A 24,738-nucleotide genomic window follows, 5' to 3' on the forward strand; every position below is an offset into this window, starting at 1 on the left:
ACCTTTGTTATGTATCTATGCACAAAAAAAATATACTGCTCAAAAAAATAAAGGGAACATTTCACTTTAATTTTGTGTGTGGCTCCAAATCCAGGCCTCCATTGGTTAATAAATTTGATTTCCATTGATGATTTTTGTGTGATTTTGTTGTCAGCGCATTCAACTTTGTACAGAACAAAGTATTCTGTACAATTCCATTGATTTCCATCATCAATGGAAATCAAATTTATTAACCAATGGAGGCCTGGATTTGGAGCCACACACAAAATTAAAGTGAAATGTTCCCTTTATTTTTTTGAGCAGTATATATATGTATAGTTGACAACCAACAGAGAAGTTTAATGACACATCCTAAGTCCAAGACTTTTACTGGATCAGAATCTTGATCTGAAAACAAAATAAATAGACTAATTAGGCCTTTTATGGCTGATAACCATTGCCAGATTATTTTAATTTTTTACATCTAACCTGCTGATTGTCATTTTACTTGTTTGTATTTTTTTGATTCTCATGACTGTGTAAAAGATAATAAAAAATCATACATATTCTATGATACAGGTAATGCGTTGAAATGCAGTGTCGATTGGTTGTTGCGTCTCTAGTGCGTCACCCGATGTCATGTAATTTGATGCACATTTTTGTATTTAATTTAAAAAACTTAGATGAAGATTTGGGACATATGCTCCGATGCCTCCTGTAAAATCTTGTAATTAACTTCCTGTTTGATTCAAAACTACTACTTCTATCCAGGAACCTGGAGCAGACCAAAATGCTATCAACCAGGAGAAGTCTCATTAGTGTATCTTTAGTAATAATGGTTGGTTGTTCTCATACATGCAACTTTAAGCTGATTAAATCCAAACCTTGACTTGCTCAGCAAGATCACAACCCAGTTTTTTTTTTTTTATGTTGCTGGTTATTAAAGGGATAGCTGTGTGTTAATGCATGAGTTGCCATGTTACCTATGTAGAAACAGGGATGTTTTCTCTACAGCATTTCTGATGTTACTGAAGCATCAGTGTGAAAAGAGACCCAAACGTCTCCTAATTAACCACACATCAAAGATTTAGAAAGGCATTTTTTAATGTAACTGTATCATAACAATCCATCCAAACACTCACCAAGAACTTATAAGCATTGACTTTTCATAACAAAATATAAGAAATTAAGAGCAGGTTTGAGGGGTAAGAATCAAAATGTTGTATTAAACATGTTGGGACTCGACTGAATAAGTAAATGTTCCAGGAAAATTGTTTCTAATTTTGGTCTGCTTTGTCCAAGCACATCACAAATATTTTTCTTTTTCTGCCCTCTGTCCAGAGATTCACCAATCGGCCTTTTCCTGACTCATACTGTAACAAACAACAGCAACCTGGTGAATAATATCTAGCAGTCGTAGTTTTGAATCCAACAATGGAGAAATTAAATTATCCTCTTTTATGCATTGAAGCAGATGTCCCGACTACACCCAGATTTTTTCCTTTTGCATGCCATTTGTTAATGTGTTCACAGCGGTACAGCGTTCGTCGATTGTTCTGTGCAACCCGCCTCCAAACGGCAAGCCTCGCGTTTTGACAATTTGTTATTGTCAAAAATCTCACAAGTTTGGAGATTAGTTGGAGGGTAAGTATATTTCTGTGAACTGAGTTGATGAATGATCATGAAATATACTCGTACTCGTAGATTTTATTGTGTAGTTGTTGTTTTTTAAAACATACTGTTGCACCCAATTTTTATTTATTGCTTCAAACCCCTCTTTGGTTTAGCTAACACTTGGAATGACAGATTAATACCCTTAGTTAAACCTAAATAACCTCCTGTAGATATTTGTGTAATCATCAAACCACTTTTTCTTGCTCTTGAGTAAAAAAGAGGTTGTCAAAGTGGCTATGAACAAAATGTCTGGTTGCAGATGGCTCTGTTCATGCTCCAAAACAACAACAACCATCAGAACTAAAACAACAGGAGCGAAATGACCAGCTCTTGTGGAGAAGCCTGCGATAGTGGTGTTTATCTCGGGGCAGTTGAGTTGCTTTGTGTAGCCGCTCGCCACATATCGAGGTTTTAGGCATTTTGTCTGCTGCAGATGTCTGTCATCTGTCACCATGGAGCAGAAATATTGGATTCAAACACTCTGGATGTCTTTAGAAAAAACAACTTTCTCACTCGACGACGGGGTCCAACTTCTCCTGCTTGTTGCTCACAGTGACCCGTCACAAATACTGACATTTTGAGTGTTTTTATGGCTTAAAGGAAAAAAAAAATACACTTACGGTTTGATGGCTTTGTTTTTTTGTTGTTGTTGTTTGTTTGGGGAGAATTTAGGTACAAGAGATTTTTTATTTTATCTCTTCTTGCCATTTGACAGTTATTTCCCATATTCAGACATGCAGTTAAATAATATTTACAACAATTTTAACAAGTGTAATGTGACATTATGGTTTTCATTAAGTAACAGACTTGCAACACATTTTCTGCTGCTAAAATTATGGATGTTAATATTATGTTGATTACCTTTGTAGCTGTGAGATACAAACACCTGGTTAGACCTGCTTATTCGCAGATGCTTTTTCTGGAACATAACTAAATTATTTGCGGAAAATCTACCTGTACCCAGATTACATATCATATGTAATCTGGGTATAGATTACCCAGATTATTCATATAATATTGTAAAATAAAATGCAGTTTGAGAAGCTAAAATACCTCTGTAAAGTGCTTTTTGGCTGAGGTAAAGTATGGTTGTTATTTCTGCGGTAGTGCTAAGATTGTTTTCACTTGGTGTATGTTAAGATATATTTGTTGATTAAACTATTAAAGCAGGCAGTTATAAGCGAGAGTCTCAAGTATTTGTGGATTTTATTCACGGCCGTGGTCGACAATCCCAGTGGATATCCGGGGTTCCTCTTTTCCTCCTTCTCTATGTTTATCTTTAATATCAAGATTGGTTGACTTTGAGATATCAGGACTCAATTTATCAGTGGACTGGTGCAAAGAAACTGTCAGTTTCTGACATTAAATTCAAACTATCTCTCAGTAGATTCATGGTGTTGGTTGTTGCAATAACAAACCGTGTTCCTCTCAAAAGCGGGCATGAAAAGAATGTTTGAAGTGTCATTTTACTACAGCGAGCAGAAAAACAAAAAACACCCCGGGCTGCTGTTAGCAGAATAGCTCAACTCGAGCGATTATTTTTGCAACGTATTTTTGCAAAGCTCCGCTTGTTTGTTTACTGAATTTTCTTAGTAATTTTCTAATCTGAGCGTGTATTAAAATCGGCACGCTGACTTTCGTGGATCTGTGTTGCTCCTGGAGCGAGGCGTTCTGCAGCTTTTCATAAGTATTCAGTGAAAGCTGGGGCGAGTTCTGACAGCCGTTGTCTGTGTCACATCAGCTGATTGGCAGCCACTCTGATGTCATTTGTTTTTGTGGGGCAAGATCAGGTCACACTGAGTGATTTCTTGTTTTTTTTTTTTTTTTTTCCTTCAGCCTGTTTCCATCTGTCTCAGAGTTTCTCTCTCAACCTCCTCGAGCAGCAGATGTCCTTTAATCTGTTTCTTTGCTTTGATTTTATCCCTTGAAGTCGTATTTATTTTATTGGCGGAAAATAACGCCAACCCCCGATTTTTGCTACCTCGTGTGCCTCTGTGAAGCTCGAGCAAAGCGAAATCAGAAAGCCATTCTGTTGCATTGTTTTGGTCGTCCCGTTGCGCCTGTTTCTGAGCATATTTGTCCGAAGTTTTAGCGAAATAAACAGCACTGCTGCCAATGCAACACTGTCATCTGCTTCACTGCTTCCATTTCAGCTCAGTTTCAGATGAGTCTGTGTAAAATCTGTGACTTTTCTGTGGGAAGCTAATAAATAATGCATCAAAAGCGTGACGACAAACACAGCAGCCAAGATGGTTAGGCTGTCATCACAAGTTATGCAAAAACGTCTAGACAGCTGGGTGCCATTTTGTTTTTTATCACAGATGCATGTTTCTGGTAGCAGTCTGTGTATATTAAAGATGTTTTTATAGCACAGGCCAATTTATATAATGGATAATTGCCAAACTGTAACATCACTTATTGCCAGTTAAAGCCGCTAAGGCGAGTTGCAGTTGGTTCAGGCACAATCAGCCAAATTCTGTTTGTTTCTGGGAGATCTGAAGTCTCTCTGTGCCGCTTGCCTAATCACTCCTGACCCGTTTAGGAAAGAGTCTGCCTTTGTTACTGTTTGGTACTGTCGGTTCTACGGGGACAAAAAGTGCCATTGTCTTTGATTGCTCCGACTGGGATACAAGTAATCTGTAGGCGTAGAGCTGCCGCAGTAATCCAGATTCAGTATTAAAAATCTTTTTGCACTGTGAGTTTTCGACCCCATGCGGAGCTTGACGACATATCTCTCATTTGCTGGTGTATTGACGCGTTCTGCTTTTGTCGTAAAATCATAAGAGGTTCTGTTTTTTTGCACGCCGTGAGGTAATTAAGTTTTTTTTTTTTTTTCTTCTGCTCACCAGCTGAATTTTTATTATTTAGAGAAAGTGAACAAAATACTGCATCTTTTTCCAAACCTTTAGTTGGAAAACAATGAAATATGATTCAATTATTTTCAACATCTGAATAAAGATGTTGAAAAGGGATGGATGGATCCATTTGTTTATCCATCCGTCTATGTTTATGTATCCATCTGACTGTTAATCCATTCACAATGTTTTGCACTTAAGCATTTATACGTTTTTGCCACACATCTGTCCAGGAACTCTGGAAATTTTAATGCTGGAAAAGAATTTCACATCAGAAATGTGAAGAAACCCTAAATAAATCTGTCAAAATATAGATCTTTCTATATTTTGAAATATAGAAAGAATATAGATTCTGAGCTGCTCTTGCATCGTCTTGCTGTATGAAAGTGAGACTGATGGAGTTAGGGATATAAATGGCAGCACAGCTTTTGCACTTGCTGCTACAATCCACTCATTCAGCAAAGAAAAATGTTTGCATATTTGCAATCCTTCCCACCCCCTTCTCCCAAAAATATGCACACCTATGATTCCCTGCGTGTCTGACAAACAGAATAATTGCACGCTGAAGAACCATGAGGTGTGAGCAATCATGCAGAACCTGCTGTGAGGGCAATTGATATGAATGGAAAATAGATGATCCCTCCACGGCTTTCCCTCGGAAGGCGCTCTTTGTTCGTGGCGGAGGGAAGCCGAGATAGATCCATGTGAAATCCATCACACAGCTGCTAGCTTGGCAGTCAACCCTAACAGCCCCTCCTCCTTTCACTTTCTTATCTTTGCTCCTCAGATGAGCACGTGGAGCCTTTGTTTACAGCTCTTTATAAAAGATCCACACCAGTAATCCTCAGGATACTCGGATGAGCTAACATCTTTTTAATAATGCCAAGCCAGATACCTACAACACTGACAGCCCGCTCTGAGGCACCTGCTCCTGCAATGTTTAATTTATGTAATCAATGCTGCGTCGCTCCTGTCGTTTCGGAACGTGTAAAATGTGCATCTGCTTGCATCACAGCGGTGGCTCGTGTGGATGTTTATAATTTAACGTCTACGATCGTGTGCGCTGGATATGCGCTAAAAATACAGGATGTTGAGCTCTTTGCTACAGTTTTCTCCACATCCTGTTTTTAAGTTAAAATATTTCAAACTGCTTTAAAAATGTTATTTAAAGAAGGAGAAAAAAAACCCTGCTGCACAGAGATTGATTTTTTTCTTTTTCTTTTTTTATGACATCTGTCACTTTGGCTGTTTTTAGCATCTGGTGTTAGCAATTAGCATGGCTAATTGACATATTTTTAGAGAATGCATTTGTAGGCTGCCAACATTTAAAATACAGACTTTTCCATTGCAAACAGGCATGAATGGCACAAAAGGGCAAAACTTTGCTGTACTCACTTCAGCCTTACTGTTATCTGTTCAGAGCCTTGCACTCTCTCTCACTCCAGTCTTAGTGAACTGCATAAATGCCTTTAAAATTTAGTAGAAAATCCAGTTTACACTTAAATAGCTTCTCTGTGATTCCTCTAATTATTCTATAAACACCTCACTGATACTGAAAATTGAAGAGTGCTTTTGTTACCACAGGATGTTTGTAGTATGTTCACTGATTAGGAAAAAAATGGCTTTTTTAAAAGTTTCTGACTATTCAGTCGTTGGTTGTGCTGAAAGATTGAATAATTTAAAATTAGTTAACACCAGGCGAACAACAAAAGGCACTTTTGTGAACCTGGTTCATTTGAAATTTAATATTGAACACTATTGACCTTTTTGTATTGTTTCTACTGACAAACATATCAGTCTTATGCGTTGACTGTAATTTTACACAGTTGTCAATATTTCATTAGAAACAGAAGACCTTTTCGGTGATTTACCGTACAGAACGTTCCTGAGCAGGAAAAATAAATCTCATCTGCAGATGTAACCTCGGTTCGTTTATCAGCTTCATCTGCTGAATTTATCCTCACAACGCCACCAGCAAGGCCTTTTAAAATGCTACATTATCTTGAATCAGCAGTCTGTGGTCGCGTGGGAAGGAAATCGATGGTGTCACTGCTCAAGTGTGACTTGCCATCCATCAGTCGGCGTGCTGACTGGAGCAGCTACTGTAGATGATCTGCTGAGTGGTCAATTTCCTGTTACCTGCTATAGATGAAGTAGCACAGCTCCTCTCTCTGCCTTCCTTTTTTTCCCCAACCCTGATTTCCCTACAGGTTTGTTGTTACACCGATACAGGAGGGATTAAAATTAAACAACGTGGCTTTGCATCTGTAATCTGAAAACCCTGGATAATGAGACCTAAAGGGAATTGCAGTTTTTGTTTGATTTTTTTTTTTTTTTTTCCATCCTCTAGAGGGCTCAAATTCTCCCAGGCTTGTTTGTAGTGGACATGAAACTCAAACATGTGATCCATTTGCCCCTCATGTTGCACCTCGACGACGCAGCAGAGTGTTTACATGACTGCTTCCTGGAAGGAGCGTAGAGTAAGTAGGTGGGGGTGCAAATTCTCTTCTGTCTGATGACTAGATTGTAGTATTTACTCATGCACATAGCACTGGCTTTAGATCAGCTGGAGTGATGCCTTTGAAGAAAATGACACAAAGAGGACTGAGGTCTTTTTTTTATAGGCGAGTTCAGTCGCTGCTCCTAAGTGCAGTGGATGTTGCCCTGTGAATCACCCGCATCCTGTTGATTTAGGTTTACAGCATGCTCTTCCTATGAGCTTTTACTTCCTGTCCCAGACAGGATTCAGAAAAACAAGGGGCTGGGCGGCTGGACAGTAGAAGGGAAATCATGGTGGAGTTTCTTTAAGCGAAGACTTTGAAGATTTTGCACGTTCTTTAACTCACTATTTTTGATATGACAGACTAGCATTCATAGCATTCCAAAAAAAAAAAAAGTCAAAAAACGCTGCTCATCTTAAAATAAAATATTCTGCTCAGACAAGCTTCCAAGTATAACATTAACTAAGAACTTGTTAACTACCACTCCCCAAATACCAGTTTATTCCACCACAACCACCTTTTACAGGAGCGATGGTACTTCTTTGTGGTTCTTTTTCACACCACCACAACATCTACCAGGGTAAATGGAGATTACCAGAGTAGGAATTTACCACAGAAAAACGGCCTGCTGCTTCCATAACACCCTCTGTCTTTGGGGTGGAGATTTGTGGAGAAAGGACGATGGCTTCTGTCTTTGGTTGGAAAGAAAAACTCTGCATTACTGCAACTGGCAGAAATTAAGGGGTGGATTGCATTTTTTTATTTATTCTTCTTTTTTTTCAAATCTATTACAGTTTTAGCCTTTGTATTTTTTTCACCTAAGTTTTAGACTCTAACTGCCGTCATACAATCTGAAAATAATACTTTAATGGTCTCATCTCACTGTTCCTGTCCAGTTTTGGGGTCTTCTTTACCCCGACATGTCAAACACTGAACTCCATCGCATTAGCTGCTGAGCGTCTTCGTAGGCACGGGCTGAAATGTGCATGAAAACTCAAAAGTTACTGTTTTAAAACCACTATCATGTTCTGTCACAGTGTTCCTGAATGGCTTAAAGTACCAGAGAGTGTGCCAAAGTAACCAGAAATTTCTGTAAGCATAGAGAACTACAGCAGTGTCCCTTCCTCATCTGTTGCTGTGCACTGCTGGTCAGCTGATTAGCAACAAACATTATTTAAATAGCTTATAAATATTAGGAGGAGGGACTTCCCACCCTATTTTGTATCTCAGAGAAAGTAGTCATTAAACTGAAAGGGGTTTTGCTAATTTAAAGCACAAAAAGTATGTTTTGGAGTCTTGTTATTTTAGTGATTAGTGTACATAGCATTAACTGCCAACATTCCTCTCTGTACAGATTACCTAGAGAATCCCTTAGTGATTATATTTCAGCAAATCCAGCATGATACAAAATAGACAGGAGTTTAAAAACTGCAGTTTTCTCCAGATAAGTGGAGCACAGAGTAGCATAATACTGCCCTATGCATTTATGAAGTGTATAAAGTTATTTAAAATACTTTTAAATTTACCAGAATGGTAAATCTACGTTTTACTGTAAGAACGACAACATTCACCACATTATTTCGGTGACAGTTGTGGTTATGGTTTCCTGTTTCCAACATAAGCTATTAAATCATTTCTTATAATACTGTAAGAACCTCCATTTCTGGCAGTATTTCAGGCTTTTAAATATTCCTGCTCTGCAACTGGGAGAAAATAAAACAAGAACTTACTGGAAAGTGTAGAGGCTGTAGTTCTACTTTTATAGGTTTTTTTACTGGTGAAGTTCAGCAACACTGGATTTAATTTCCCTTGCAGTACAGCAGTAGAAACACACAATAAACATAAAAAGGTTTTCGGGGTAATTAAGTTCCAAGGGCAAAGGTTTAGGGTAGGATAATTGAAATCCGCTTCTCCAACAAAATCCGCTTTTTCAACAAAATACTCCACGACTAAGTGGCAAGGATCAGTCATACACCCCAACTTGTAGTTCCCACTCTGAACGGGCATCATAAATGCCTGTGAACTAAAGTGACTGTTTGATTGGTACATGTCAAATCCACCCACCTTTTCTGGCATTTTTCTTCAACTACCTTGATCAAAATGAGCAGATCTGAACTCTCACACGCACAAACAGCCACTTCTGTTCCTCAGAAGGTATTTTAAAATCCCTCCCTGTGATTTGTACGCATGGAGTGCAAAGGCCTGTGCAGGGGGGTTTGAAGTCCCTCCACACTGATATGCAGTCTCTGCACACTGCATTGTAAATCCACATTTTTAGGCCAAGAATATGTATTTATTCATGGCTTTACTTTATCATCTTACAGGACACAAAATCTGTAGGAATCGCTTGTTATGCTTGCTTCAACAAGCTTCCTTCCATAATGTGAAAGTAACTCCCCGCGTGTTCGTGTTACTGCTGCTGTAGTCGGAAAGCTCCGCTTAACGAAACAGCCTGCGTTTAGTGGAAAATTTATTGCGCCATCCACTGAGAAATATTGATGCTTAAATATTGAGAATTAAGTTTCTTTCCTCCAAATCAAGTGTAAAAGTGAGAAAATATATATATATGTAACAACTGCATCAAATATTCAAAAAGAGCTCTTATTATTCCTCCAGGCGTTTATTTTTGTTTCACTCCATTAGTGAAAAGTCACTAAGAAAATGAGTGGTTCATCCATATAAGATGGTGCTTGTGTGTAATGGAGCTTGAAACCAGGCTCTGTGTTTGGTTTCTCTTCCCTCTGGTCTGGCTCTTTATAAATTGAGTCCCATTACAGCGCTAATACTTTGCTTGTTAGTCCTAACCCGTCATTAGACATCTTAAGTGTGGAATTTCACCCTCTAATCTGGGTTTATGTGTTGCACATGAGAGCCAGAGCTGACCTAATATGAGTGTTATTGTAGCCAGAGTCGCTACACATGACAGGAAGGGACTCTGAGCTGTTCCAATTATGACTGTGTTTTTTTTGTTTTGTTTTTTTCTTTCTGCTTTTTCCACACCTGTATCCTTTTGTGTTCTGCCTCAGTGACGGACTCTACCTCTGCCTGTCCAGTTCTCACAGTCCAGCTAATTTTATACTCCCACGTTTGCCTGCAGGTCAGAGCTCATACACAGGATGTGATGTAATAAGTTGTGGTTCTTTCTGGTCGGCTAGATGTGTCATGCAGGGACAGCCATCAGAAGCTGAGTTGTTGCATATTGTCCCTTGCATAAGTATTCATCGACTGCACATTATACCAAAAATGTTTTAGTGTAATTTTTTAAGGATTTTAGTCATAATTGTGAAGTAGAAGGAAAATGATTTTAAAGTAAAAATCTGGAAATGTGGAGTGCATTTGTACTCATCGGATGAAAAGTAGCTAGAGCCAGATTTCATCCGCTGTATGTCTCTGCCAGGTTTACATATCGAGAGAAAAAGTTCCGCATATTTTTCCATGCAAAATAGCTCGAGGTCAGTCTTACTAAAATGAGTGAGATCCGGACTTTGACTGGGCCGTTCCAACACCTTCATTTGCTTTGCTTTAAACCTCTTTAGTGTGGCTCTATGGCTTTATCTTTAGGCTTGTTGTCCTGGTTGAAGGTGAATCTCCTATTGACTTTCCATTGACTAGTTTCTGTGTTCCCACAGCATGACGCTGCCGTGACCATATTCCACTTTTGGGACGGTGTGTTCGGGGAAAGGATGGGAGACATGGATGGTTGTGAAAACAAAAAAAGTGACAACAAAAAAACTATTGTGTATGTGTAGTTTTTTTTTTTTTTTTTGGCTTCTTCAGGACACATGTAATACTAATAAAGTTCTAATAAAATACCTTGACGATTGTGGCTGTAAAATGACAAAATATGACGGGTTAAAAGCTCCTCTTTCAGTAGCTGACATTCTTAAGAAAGCTTTTCCTGAAAAGAACATTGTTGCAATACTTCACAGGTTAGATCTTTTGTGCTTTTTTTTTTTTACTCTTGTTTCTTCTTTTGACAGATTTTGTGTGAAATAAACTGATTTCTCACTCGAATGTGTGAAAACTCTCAGTTCCCAGACGAGGTTGTGCAGACAGACGAGGCATGAAGCCAGACACTTAGCTTCAGAGATCCACGTATTTTTACTCTTACATTGTCCTTGGTTATTGACTGCTTCTCTGCCATGAATATTTACCACGGGGGGGTCATGGAGTATAGATGTTTCAGGGAATCCTTAGTTTGATCCTGACTGTTTCCCGTCTGAGCGGCACTGAGCCACAGCTTTGAGAGAGGATGTGAAAGCAATAAGGGAGACACCACCACCGAGGGGATGTGTGTTGGGTTGCTGCTTGGACAGCTGAATAATGTGTTTTCCCATGCAGCCCTTCTAATGAACTGAGGATCTGCCTTTTTACTGTAGACCACGTCTGGGTCCTACGATTGAGAACAGGGTTGACGGACTGTCTAGACCTGTCCTACTTTTCTTTATCGTTGTTATACTAGAACAGTATGTAATCTTTTGTACACTGTGTGGTGTGTTGGAGGAAGGATTTTAATAAACAGAGGGAGCCTCCTTCAATTTTTAGAAGTTACATTTTGCCTACTGAGTCATACAGACAACAATCTGCAGCAGGATTAAATATCATTAAGGGTGTAAATGTAAACTAAAATCCCAGTTCTGTGCACACTGTTGCATGTTCAGACTCATGGGTCCATCTCTTCTGTTGGAATTGTTGCTATCCTTGATTCTTAGAAAATTAACTTGATAAATATGCAAAAATAATCAAATAAAATAAGAGTCACATCTATTGCAGATCATTTTAAATGATTCCAAGAAGCAAGGACTCTGCAGAGTTAAAATACATTAAAGTAGAGGTGGCTAAATATTTGTTTGCTTATTCTTATCACAAATTATTGGACAAAAAGTTCTGACTCTAAATAAAAAAATATTTTTACTTCACGATCTCGGAATAACCCGTGGATATCCGGTCGTATTTTCCCATGTTATTGCCATATTTGTTCCCGTCTCTTTAAGTTTTTAAATATTTCTTTTGAGTTTATGTAAAATAAAAATGTCTGAAGCTTATTTAAATAATCTGTTTTACAGTACCTGCCTGATGAAAAGGTCAAGGGAGTACATCTGGCAGTCAAAGTCTCTATGGAAAAGCAACAAAAACAAAACAACTTAAAAAAAATTCCTTAATGGTTATCTTTATTAAAAAAAATATATCTATGTTATTCCATCTGATATCTGCAACAGATGGATTGATGGATTGATTAGGGGACATTTTTCTTGGACTCCATGTGCTGTGAGAAGTCGCCGCCATAGCAAAAGAAGATACAATAAAAACAGATCTTGAACATTTGCACCATAATAAAATTAAAAAAACACACACATATGCTCAATAAAAAACACATATTGCACCTTCCCACATACATTCCAAACAAGCAAACATACCAACAAATCAGACCAGAGCAATAGCGTCTATAACCTAACGCATATATATTTTAACTATTTGAGTTATTTGTGTCTGAGCAGCACATCCTTATTTTCTTGACCTTTTTTTTTACGTCTTCCATCACTGTATTGAGTATTGATCTGAGGAAACCACAGATGAGTATTAAATCAGGTTCTCAATTACCTTCCTCGCCATCTAAATAACACTATTGATGCAGTCTGTCACATTCTCAGTCTCTCTGTAAATATTCTTACCTCGCGTTGGCTCTTAAAGAAAATCTCCAGACGCTTGAAAATAACATGGATTGCCAAGCTCTGAAGAGCCTGTTTATGATGTTATCACTTCACATCCTGCTTATTTTGGCCAAAGACCAGATACTCAGCCAGACAGAGTGCCACGATAACACCAGTGTGCTTAAAATTCAAATGGACAGGTGATCTGTCTTGCCTCACAAATTACTTTCCTTTTCACCGTTTCTCTGCTTGCTCTGGTAAATGGAGCCCAGAATCACAGGCACAGCTTTATATTCCTATATCACATTAGGTCACATGTGCTATTTATCACAAATCCTCCAGCTCCACGTTTCATTGAGGAAATGGGATCTTCTTTCCCCCTTTCAGGTTTGGTTGTAAACACATTAATCACACTTTGCCTTGGTGGTTTTCTCACTTTCAGATATCCACATGTGGTGAAACTGGTAGCAGATTGCTGCATGATCTACTATATATCTTATTTGAAAGTTGTCTTCCATTAATTACTCTATTTCATTAGTCAAGTGACGCTGAATTTGCTCAGTGTAATTCATTGTCGTTTCCTTGCTATGCAGAGGGCATTTAATAAAACTAGACTCTGGGATTTCTAAAAGATTAATGCAAGAATTTTAATCTAACATAAAACATCAAAAACACACAATGTAAATATTATTTGCAATAACATGAAGTAATCTTGGAAGTTCAACATCTTAAAGCTGCCGTCGCAGTGTGTCCTGACCTGGGCCACATGCTGGCATATTGAGAAACGAGAGTCGTGCGGACCTGAAAGTGAAAAAATAAAGTAGATTTTGAGGGACATTAAAGTATGCACTCCCTGTTTGATGCACTTCAATTCAGAATAGTGCATGTGTACTGGGATCAAGTGTATGGAAATCAGTCTTATGCTACTTTTGCAACAACATCACAGTCTCTTTTTTTTCCATATTTAAAGATCATTTGACCATCTGGAAATTGCATTTTAGTGCAATGAATTCCCTCAAGTGGTCAGATAATTATTAGTCAAGAAAGGATGATTAATTTTTAATCTCTTGCGAATTATAGTAATTTTGCAATTGGTTTAAGATCAAATTTTTTTTAACTCATGTTCGATATGTGCAGCATTTTTATAACAACTGATCATAACATACTGGATTTTGCTTTAAAAGAGCACTATTTTCCTAGAAAATACATACCACGACTTTAACAACTTATGCATTTTTTTTATTCCTAAAATTAAGAAATTGCACCCCTTAAAAGTGAAGTATATTTGGCATTGGATTATGAATCTTGTAAAAATTAAGGAAAAAAAAAGATAGCCCCGTTTTTAAAACACTTTACTATGTACTTATTGGGTTAGTTATCTTCTGAGGTCTAGAGGTTTATCTCGTGACCTCTTCGGAGGTCCTGAACTCCTGGAGACATCTTTTTTTTGGGGGGGGCCGGGGGATGTAACATTCAGCAACAAGTCAGAGCTCATCTGTAAATATTGTTCTTCTGAACTGATGCTGGAGGCTGATACACACTCAGTGGGTGAGGTGGTGTATAGTGGCAACTGCCCCTCAAAGCTTATCTCTATAAATGGATTTGCTTTGGTACACACAGAGATCTCTGTGTGATGCTCTAATCTGATTGACCACAATCCCGTAGAGATGGAAATGTCAAGCAGACACATGCTTGTGTTTGTTTGCACGTACATATTTATAGGTGTGGTAGAAATGCATGCGTCTGTCTGTGCAGTCGGTTGTCATTGTTATGCTGAAGTTGAACTTAAATCCTGAGTAAGAGTGAGTGATTTGCCTCTACAGATATTGATCGTTCCTCCACAAAAGTATAGATAAACCTAAGTAAAATGGAAGAATTACTTTAATGCATTTGTATCACAGATAACAAAATGTCAAAAATAAATGATGCAAAGACTTTAAATCGACAGGTTTTGTTTTTTTTTTTAGCTGCTACTTTTCTAATTTCCTTTAAAGGTTAGCTGTGCTCCAGTAAGTAGGGATTAGACTTGGTAGACATGGAACTGTCTACAGATCTCGCAGTTCATCGCACCTTTCTCAGCAAAACTGTTTCACGCACTCCAGTCCAGTAGGTGGCAGTAATACAACTGAAGTTTGTTGGCTACTTACGACGAAGACGCAAACCATGCGTCGAGTGGCGCGGATTCAGATGATAAATTCGTTACTCAATCATAAGATTGTATTTTATTTATCTAGGAAATAAAACATGCATCTTTCAAAACATGATGAAACGTGGAGTATCAATTTAAAAAATTAGTGATCAATAAAAATGCCACGCCAGATTATTTATTCCCTTCTCAATAATCGGTGGAAAAATATTTACCGGCATTACAGCAGTCAAACCCTACTCATAATTAGTGACCAGTTTCTTGCATGTTGCCACTGGTATTTTTATGAGCAGCTAGAGAGCGGTGAGTACTTTTCTCTGGAATCTCATTAAAGAGATTTTAAAACACAGTAATGGAATGAGTGTGTTTCAGTGTTTTTTTTTATTTTTTTCCTCTTTTTGCCGCAAACCAGGCCTTGCCTAGTTGTGAGATTTTAGCAGATCCAGGAGTAATTGTTGCCTTTCTATTGTAAATAATAATAAAATTGCACTGCACATTTCTGATCCTCTTTACACTGTGGGTTTTTATACTGTCATAAAAGCTACTGCAGGTGATGATCTGATTTGAGGTGTCATTTTAGTGATGTCCTATGTAATGGCTCAACTAAAATTTTTATCATTTCCTCTTCTGAATATATACATTGTCTTTTCCTATTGTGCACAGAAATATCCACATGTGGATACCAGTACTTTTTTTTTTTTTTTGAGTCTTCTCAAAAGTACATAATGTTCCCCGTTCACATTTGAGCTTCTCATTGATGTGTATAAACTCTTGATCTTACGCTTTTTCAGGCTCATTTTGGTTGCAGTATTGAAAACAATCCCCTTACTGAACTTTGGGACTTTTTTAAGTGTTTTTTGACTTTTATATAAATTTCTTTGTTATTAATTTCGTAGATTTAAGTTAATTTTACATTAACCAAATGCAACAAAACTTTGCATAACCAAGTTATATTCTTCACTCTGAAATTTTGGTGTAGCAGCTTTTCTCTTTTAATGCTGTTGAGCTGTGCATCTGGTCATATAAAAGAAAGGTTCCTCTATTATTCAGCAGCCTCCTAGATCAGACTCGCCTCTGTCAGACCTCATATTATTTATTTATAAATTCTGAGACTGTATCTGATTTCAAATACTCCTGCGCAAATGCTTTCCAGGAAATGAGACACAAATTCAAAACAAAATCACAGAGGATTGACGATGTGATCCTATTTTTTTTTTTTTGTTTTGTTTTTTTTTTGTTCCCTTCCCACTTGATTCTGCCAGAATTAGCTTTTGCCCCTGTGAGACTAGCATGGTAATCCTCAAGCATGACATCTCATTTAACAGGATGTCGTGAAGCAAATGCTGAATGTTTTCTCCCCGATTTCCTGTGGGCGAGCGGGTGGAGGCGGGGAGGGCTGCTGGAGATGTGTGCATTAGTTTATCGGGGGCAGCCTAGAAAAGAGGAAACAGGAAAGAGAGATAAACACGTGCGCGCATCTTTCTGTGTGCCCAGCCTGACGATCCGGTCGCCATCGCAACCACAAGGCATGCATCGCATTGCCGAGGGGGGAAAACCTTGGAACTCTGAAAACAGCTAAGTTGCAGAAAAATGTCCACAAGCGTCTAGCTTTGAGTTTTTGCTGTGATCTTTAAGAAGAAAAAAAAGGTAATTGCCGTATTTTTCACACAGCTGACAGAGAGGTTCCAGATACGTAGGCCGCTTGGCCTTCCCAGGTAGATGAATCGCGCTCTGTGTCCCCATTTCATCGCACTCCCTCCTCCTCCTCTTACCCTCCTTTTTTGCTCCCCTATGGTTCAGCAAAGGGTTTATTTATTAGATGGCACCAAACTGCAACCTCTGCTGCAGCTAATGCACCGTCTTTGTACCAGTTTTTATTGCACAGAGAGAGTAAAATACCAAGAGGAGGAGAAAAAAAAATCATGGATTAAAGTAAATATGCTGGCAAATAGAGACGAGGAGGCTTTATATTGAATTATGTTGCAAATCTGTCAGATTTATCAACGGGGGGCTGGAGGCTGTTCTTCTGGGCTTTATTGCAGGGCAGCCTGGTTCAGCAAGTGATGTGCTTTTTTTTTTAAGAGCTTGATCTTTAAAGGACTGATTTATATATTTCAGGCATTTAGCAAGTATTATCAAACCAAAAGTATAATTTCCTTTATTTCTTGTTTCCTAATCTTGTGCTGCAGCTTCTTTTTGCTCGTCTGTTTTATTACGAATGTTCTGTGACTCCCATAAAAATGAGACCGCAATTCATTTCTAAACAATTTCCTCAGATAAAATGAGTAACCCGGTAATTCATATATTGTTTCAGTTTCAGCATTCAGTCTTCACCTGTTGCGTAAAACCTCTCTAGTCGAAGGTATCCTCGTGGTTCCTTGTCTGTTCCCAAGTGGTTCTACATAGAGATTTCACATTAAAAGGTGTTGAAAAAAATTGTAATAATTCATTGCGGCGTTATGATGCGCTGTGTAGAGCATCAGTTTTTTGGTATACAGTTTCTCCTTTTCTCAGTTCTCTCTTTAGAGAAGTCGTCTTTTCACCACCTGCTCTTCTGCTTTTCACGTGCCGTTCTTCGCTCCTCCTCCTCCTCAGACAGGAACTGCATCATGCCTCTCTCCATCCACCAGCGTCTTCTCATCTGTCTGCTGCTGTCCTGTTAATTGGCTAACATGTGCTCCGTCCCTACTCTCTTGAAGGAGGCGAGCATCTCCTGAAGGCATCCGGTGCCGTTTCCGGAGAACCCTCGCTGGTTCAGACCAGGTTAACCCAGTGAGATCCACTACTGGAGACCGGGATCGTCTCTCTTCAGCCTCCAGCTCCTGGATATCTTCACGCTTGAGAACAGGAGAGCAATGTGACCCCTGGATTGGATGAGGACCATGGGAACTGTTACTATGGATCTGAGAGTCGCCACGCTCTGAATCAACTCTCATTCAGGTAATGCAGAACTCTACACGCATAACTGATTAAAATTTTTATTGTGATTGAGTTTAAAATTAGACCACATGAGAATTTCATTCGTTTTAGCGAGTGTTACAAGGCACCAGCTTTTTGCTGCACTCAGAGTGAAGTTTCTCACAAGTTGACGACATGGTTTCCCTTAAATCGACTTCCTCATTTTGAATATTCACCGCTCTGACCAGCAAAGAAGACCATAAAACAGGAAGTGGGACAGGCCAGTGAAAAGCAAATGACAGTCAGACCCAAACAACTTAGTGCTCTTAGTAGAAATCAGCTGCATTTTCATTTCAAAATGCAGTTATTTACATGATTTATTTGTGGATATGAAGGCAAGGGAGTTTGGGGGGAACAAAAAAAAAAAAGAAATCTGATTAGCATTTGGATATTTTTTGGTATTTTGTTGATTCTGTTTGAAGTTTCAGCCTCAATAAATGAAACATTTCTTGTTCGACTTTTTTTCATAAACAGTAAACAGATTCTGAGTCTCCAGTCTCCCACTGAAGTTGTTAGATTTGTTGCCACAGAGCACACGCTTCAGTTGTGACCTTAGCTAACTTTTGAATTTCGCTATTAACTTCAGATTTAATCCTCCTTCTTTCTGTATTTCAACTTCAGTGTGTGATGTAGGGTTTTTTTTTAGGCAGTTCTTTAGATGCACATATTTAACATATAATTTCCTACTTCTGCCACTTCAGGCTTGAATTTATCATTTGAGCCATATTGTCAACATACTTTGGGAAACTATGAGCAATTTCTTGGTGCTCTGACTATCCCTCTTTCTTTTTTCAGTTCCCATACATTCTGTAGTACTCTCAGGTGTTTCCAACTTGCCCTAAAGCTATTGGCATGGTTTGCTTTCATGATTTAAAAAAGGTCAAAAAATGGACTGGGATAAAATCGACACCGATTATATTGAACATCCATTATTCTACATGGTCCTGTTATGTGGTCTGCACTTCTTAAACTGAGAGAAGTTGGAGAGTGAGAGGTGATGACTTACGGACCTCAAGATTTTTGCTGATAAAGGTTTGTTGTGACTTTTAAAGGGCCGCGTTACATGAATGTGTCGCTGTCTGTAATCCCTGGTATTAATCAAGGTTCTTGGAGATGCAGATGATGGCCGCTGGGATGAGCCAGCAGCTTGGACACACTTTACAACATATTTTCCAGTTGCACCAGGTCCCATGTGCAACTATTTTACAAGGTCATTGGTGGGCATAGCAACATCCAAAGCTGTTGTAAAGTTTTTGCTCTCAGCACAGATCACTTCCTCTAGTTTTGAGTTGATCATTATTTGAGTTGGGTTGCTCTCGCCCGGTCCTGTGTGTAGTGATCTATTGACCGCCTGAGTTTAAAAACCACTTCCTAAATTACTTTTCTGATGGTTTGATTGAAGTGATCAGTAAATACGATCAGGTCTTCATAATTATAGATTTTAATATCCTCGTGTGTTGTCCTGAAATGTCACAGATTAAAGATTAAGTCTGTAACTTGTGCTCCTGTTTGGATTTGGTTCTGTCTGACTGTCGCACCTTTTCACTGCTGCTCGTTTCTCATCTGGTTTTAATGACATGAACTTTTACTCTGTGTGTTCTGACACTGAAAAGTTGACGGAGTCTCTGTCAGCTTGTATCTTGTCGTGCAACACGGCGGCTCCATTAAAACCCAGGCGTCCCGAACTGACACGTCAGCCCGAGCTGAAAGATGTCACTCATTCTGCCAGACGGGCCTCCTGGAAGGCTGAGCGCAGGTGGACAGACAGGCTTCAGGTTTTCCTCGACGTGTTAAAAGATCACGATCAGAACACTGTAAAAACTGAATAACAAATATTTTTGAGAAACGATTTCACCCAGTTGCCATATCAGATGAAACTTTCTGGTTCCTCCAGTGCTGCTGTTCACCTCGTCTTTTAAAGAAAATGTTTTAAATGTCATAGGATCTTCTGTCTTGATTGTTATTGATAGCAGTCCAAGCGTGATCCCCAGGGCTTCAAAGTATATCAAAAAAGCAGGTCTTGGTCCATCCATCTTTTTTCAACCAAACTTCACTTCCTCTGTTGTATTAGCATTAATAAGTGTATCATCTTTAGTGTCTTTTTGCTGGGTGGGGCCTCAGGGCTCCATGCTAGGACCTCTCTTTTTCTCTCGCTCCATCGCCCACTCTTGGGTTCTGCTTTGAGGACATGTTTGAATTTAATTTCATTGTTGTGCTAATGACTGCCAAATCTACATTCCTGTGGAAAAAAAACTTGAGGCTAAGTCTGTTCATCTGTTGTTACAATACCTAAATGAAATCAAAGCTGGGATGCCCCTCAATTGTTTGTGCTTCACTGATGAGACTGATTTCATGTTTTTGTTCGCAAGTTCTTCTCCACCATATGAAGTTTGTCTCTTAGACTCTATTGAAATCCACTGCTACCAATCTGGGGATGAGATTAGAGAGCATCGTTGGATGTAAGACACAAAAACAAGCTTTTTCCAACTGTGACAAATTGCCAAAATCGAGACCATTTTGTCCAGTCATCACTTTAAAAACATCACACTTTTTTTACATTACACTTTGACTATTGCATTGTGGTCTATTTCAGGGCCAGCCATGCTGCCCTCTCTTGCCTTCAGCTTCTATAAAATGCAGCTGCTTGTCTTTTAGTTCGATCACACAGGCAAGAAAACATTTCTCCTTTGCTGGCTGCTCTTCAGTGCTCCCTCTGTGCAACAGAATTGATTTTATTTATTTATTTATTTTTTTGTTTTTAAACATCCTAATGGCCTCACTTCCTGCCTTCTCTTGGACTGGCTTCATCCTTCCTCTCCTTCACGGTGTCTAACGACAGCTGACCAAATGCTTTTGGCAGCCACTTGTCTCTAAATGCATGTGAAAGTAAACAGGATTGGATTGCACTGGATTAGATGAGAATGCAAAGTTTAGTGGAAGGAAAAAGTGTGGTTGAAAGAAGTGCCCTTCTCAGATGAATGTACATTTTGCATTTCATTCAGAAATCAGGGTCCCAGGGTCTGGAGGACAAGTTGGAGAGGCACAGAAATGCAGATTGCTTGAGGTCCAGGGTTATGTTTTCAGTGATTTTGAGAGCCTGGTGACATTGGTCGTCTGTGTTTTATCAAATCCAGTCACAGCTAATCTTACATTGGAACCGCAACTTTCAAAAATAATGAAGATCCACCTATAAAAACAGCATTTCTCAGCACTGTGTGAAGCTATAAATTACAATCACAAACCAAAGATATGAAGTCTTTGACTTTTACTCTTACTAACTTTGTGAATTTGTCCTTGAATTAATAGAAATCCCATGTAAAATGGTAAGAGAGATGCAAGAAGTGCGTCTTGATTAATATGCATTTACAATATTTTGTCTCCAGCAAGCTGCTTAGTGATAAGCGGAGGTGCATGTGCATGACCATGAGACAAGGACGAAAGGAAAGTGAAGATGAAAACATTTAAAACAAAAGCCATAATCAGAACATAGTGGAAAGAAGGAGAATACTGTGTTTGTGTGGATAAGTCATCGGCGGCCGGTTGTGTCTGGATCTGTCGTATCCAGTTTGTTCGTCTGGACTGTGTGGCTGCCTTTTGCTCCCATTTCCCTTCTGGAGGGGAGCAGCACAGGAAGGCCGGCTGCAGAGGAAAGGAAACGGTCTTCATCAAACAGCAGATGGAGGACAGTATGTGCTTACACGGCAAAAAAAACCGCAAAAAAAAACGCACATAAATAAAAAAAAGATAGAGCGGGTGCTCAATCCTTAAGGTAGATTTTATGCAGAGTGTGTCCTAGATCAGACCTGGCAAATGTCAGCTATGGAGAATCTTGAACTTTAATATAGATAGAGAACATTTTGGCATTTAAGATCCACTTTTCAAAGATTTTTTTCTGTAATTGCAGCAACACTTTTATTTATGCAGATGGGTTTTTTTTTAATATATTTCTACTTCATTTATATATGTATTTCCTAATAATAATTGTAATAATAAGTAAAAAAAAATTGTAAGCTCTAATAAATGTTGAAAAATTATTGTTGCAGCACAATTTTTTTTTTACCAGTGGTGGTGTTCAGGGCTTTGTTTTAGGCCTCCTTCTTTTTCCTGTCTGTCGTTTACGTCTAGGTCACATTTTCAGAAAACATTGCTTCCATTTTCTTTCTATGTTGATGACAATCAGAGTTATGTGTCAAAAAAAATGGCTTGCAAACATGCAATTATTTAAATTGTCAACTGTCAGTTAGTTGACAATTTAGCAGTGAGAGCAGTGAGAGGCGGGCCCCAAGGGTGCAGGAACAAACAAACTATTAGGGCAGGAGGCGGGGAGGCATTATTTTTAAAATGTAGTATCTAATGTTTTTTGCTAGCTAAATTAGCATAGTTTTTTTTATAATAGGAAATTACAAAACCTAACAGATTAAAAATACAATTGTATTTTATTTTTTTTGCCCCTTTTTATGGCACACACTAGACTCTTGACGCCTTCTGCATTTGCCTGTACTGGCTAAGCAACAGGCTGGCCCTGCTGTTAAATATAGACTCAACGTGTGACTGAGGTTTGTGTGCTAACTTATTTGACATCTCGTCTAATACTCAGCGGCAACTTTTCTTGAAGAATAGTTTTGTTCCCAGGATTGGATTTTTTTTTAAGGGTATGCATTAAAACAAGCTTTTCCTAATCTTTTATCAAGTTTCTTCTGTCAGGATGATGTATTTCAATTTTAGGCCTTCCAATGCATTTTCTTGGCCTTTCTGTCCTTGTAGGTTTTGACACGACTTCCTCTCCCTACCTAGGTCTTTGATTTCAGCAAAGCAAAGATCTTCCTCTGACCTTTCAGCAGAAATTTCTGTGGATGATGCACTTCCTTTCTTTCTTTTTGCAAGTCTCCTTTGACTCTGACCAGTCACTTGCTCGTCTTATGGTGTGCATGTGGAGTGAGAGGGGTTTTCTTTTTCATTCATGTAACAAGCCTGCTTTGCAGGGAGGACAATGAGACTCACTGTGGTGCCCATGGTCCCACTGAATGACTCATGTTCCTATTGAAGTCGGACAAAGCCCGAACGACAGGGTTACACAATGTTAATCAACAAAGTGCAGCTCATAATGTGATCAAAAAGAGGGCTGTGAAAAAATGTGCAAGGTTGAGGTCCGCGGCCTGGGTTTGTGTGACATAATTATCGTGCTTTCACTTCCATCCTCTCCTACAAGGAATGCTTGTGACTGCTGCTGCCCCTCCTCTCCTGTCTGAACCATGTGCCAGAACTAGAGTTGTTTTTGTTTTCCGGTTGTTTCCCCAACCTGCTGTTGCCTCGAGTGTGATAAGCGAGCATAAAGGAGCTGTTATTCCCCGAAGATGAATAACCGCTACTGTGAAGGGCCGGTTTTGCTATGGCAACTGGGGCTGTTCAGCAGCGAAGTCCTGCTTCGCCTGCAGACTGGAGGCGCGTCATGAACCAGAAGACCCACTGTTTAAGGAGAAGGGTTTTACAGCCCGTGTCTGCATGAAGCAGACCTGTCTGCAGAGCAGCAGAGGCAGGCTTCTCATCCTCGCAGCATGGACTCTTATCCATTCTGCTCCCTTTTCCTCCTCCAGAATCAAGTGGCTTTTTGTTCTCCCACAGCGGTGCTTATCGCTCGTTTCTCCACGCCTGCCCTCCCCGCCCCTTCTCTTTGGGAATGAAAGGATATTTTGGGTGATAGATCTTGTCTTCCTCCCACAGATCCCACAACACTTTGTTTTCCCCCCAGAGTCAGGTCTGTTTAACCCTCGCCTTAGTGCTGACGCGAAATCAATTTCATGCCAATAGGAGAAAGGGAAAAAAAATTTTTTGTGGATTATCATGATTACAGGCACTGACACTGCAGTTAATTTAAATTCACTTGACTGAAGTGGGTTTGTTTGTCCCACAGGGTTTCTCCATTGCCTGTTATTTCTGCGCTTGGTAAACATAAGGAAGAGCCATGCGTACTCCAGGGAGACAGTACGTTCGGTTGTTAAACTCAGAGAACATCTCATTAGCTCTTGTTTGGTGAAAATTACAGTATTTTGTGATCTTTTCTTGAATTTGCTGACCGTAAAATGTATCGCAAACAGTTCAGAGACAATTCATTTAGACATGCAGCAATGTGTTTGCTACAGGGCAGATGGTTTAGTATATAATAGGAGAGCATGTGGCTCCTGGGTAGTTAACACTGCGTGAAAACAAACACTAAGGACAAACTAAACCAATAACTGTAGGATGGTAGAGTTACAGAGAGCTTGATGGGGTTTTGTAGTTTTCGAGTTCTACCTGTTGCATCACTGCAAAAGAGTCGGCTAACCATGACAAACAGTAGGCTTCTCATAGTTGATATCGTCATTCGAATATTCATTATTAATATTCCAATTCCATCATTTCTATTGTGCTGCCCTCATTCCAAAGTGTAAAGTCTAAAGTAAAGTGTAAGGTAGTGAGGCTTTGAACAGCTAGAAGTGTCTTTTAATGACCTTAGATCGACACAGAGAGAATAACATGACAGTCAAGTTTGTTTGGGTGTGAGATCGCCTGAGGTCTTGGCAGAGTTGAGTTTGAGAGGTTTAACACCTTGCAGCTGTAAAGCTCCCTCTGTCTGACCGCCGTCACCTTCTAATCCATCTGAGTTGCATCCCTCAGAGAAAATACTATAAACGTCAAATGCCATAAAACGCCACCACGTCTTCAAAGTAAAGTCTGTCACTTGAAGGTCTGTTTTAGGGGTCTGCGACATGCGGCTTCTGAGCTGCACGTGGCATTTAGTTACATCTACGATGGTTCTTAACAGTTCTGGCCAAAAATAAAAACAAACTGAGAAATATTTTAGCTCAATTTTGGTAACTTGTTTTGGCAGTTTCTGTGTTTTTAGTCCAAGTCATTATTTTGAGCTGCAGACATTAAGGTGTGTTTTAATACACTTGTTAAAAATCATATACATCTTTATTCTGCTATGTTTTGTG

The 24,738-nt window shown here is 39.1% G+C and overlaps 1 protein-coding gene across 5 annotated transcripts in view; it reads left to right on the forward strand.

Moving 5' to 3' along the window:
• ptprea (protein tyrosine phosphatase receptor type Ea) overlaps positions 1 to 24,738 on the forward strand; it is a 69,100-nt gene that overhangs the window by 15,001 nt on the left and 29,361 nt on the right. For all 5 annotated transcript variants that reach the window (XM_007562394.2, XM_007562397.2, XM_007562396.2 and 2 more), the window contains exon 2: positions 17,506 to 17,746. The gene's annotated coding sequence lies outside the window, so the exon portion shown is untranslated. The remainder of the gene's footprint in view (positions 1 to 17,505; positions 17,747 to 24,738) is intronic.

Source organism: Poecilia formosa, unplaced genomic scaffold (assembly GCF_000485575.1).
Source record: "Poecilia formosa unplaced genomic scaffold, Poecilia_formosa-5.1.2 Scaffold136, whole genome shotgun sequence".
In the NCBI taxonomy this organism is placed as follows: domain Eukaryota; kingdom Metazoa; phylum Chordata; class Actinopteri; order Cyprinodontiformes; family Poeciliidae; genus Poecilia; species Poecilia formosa.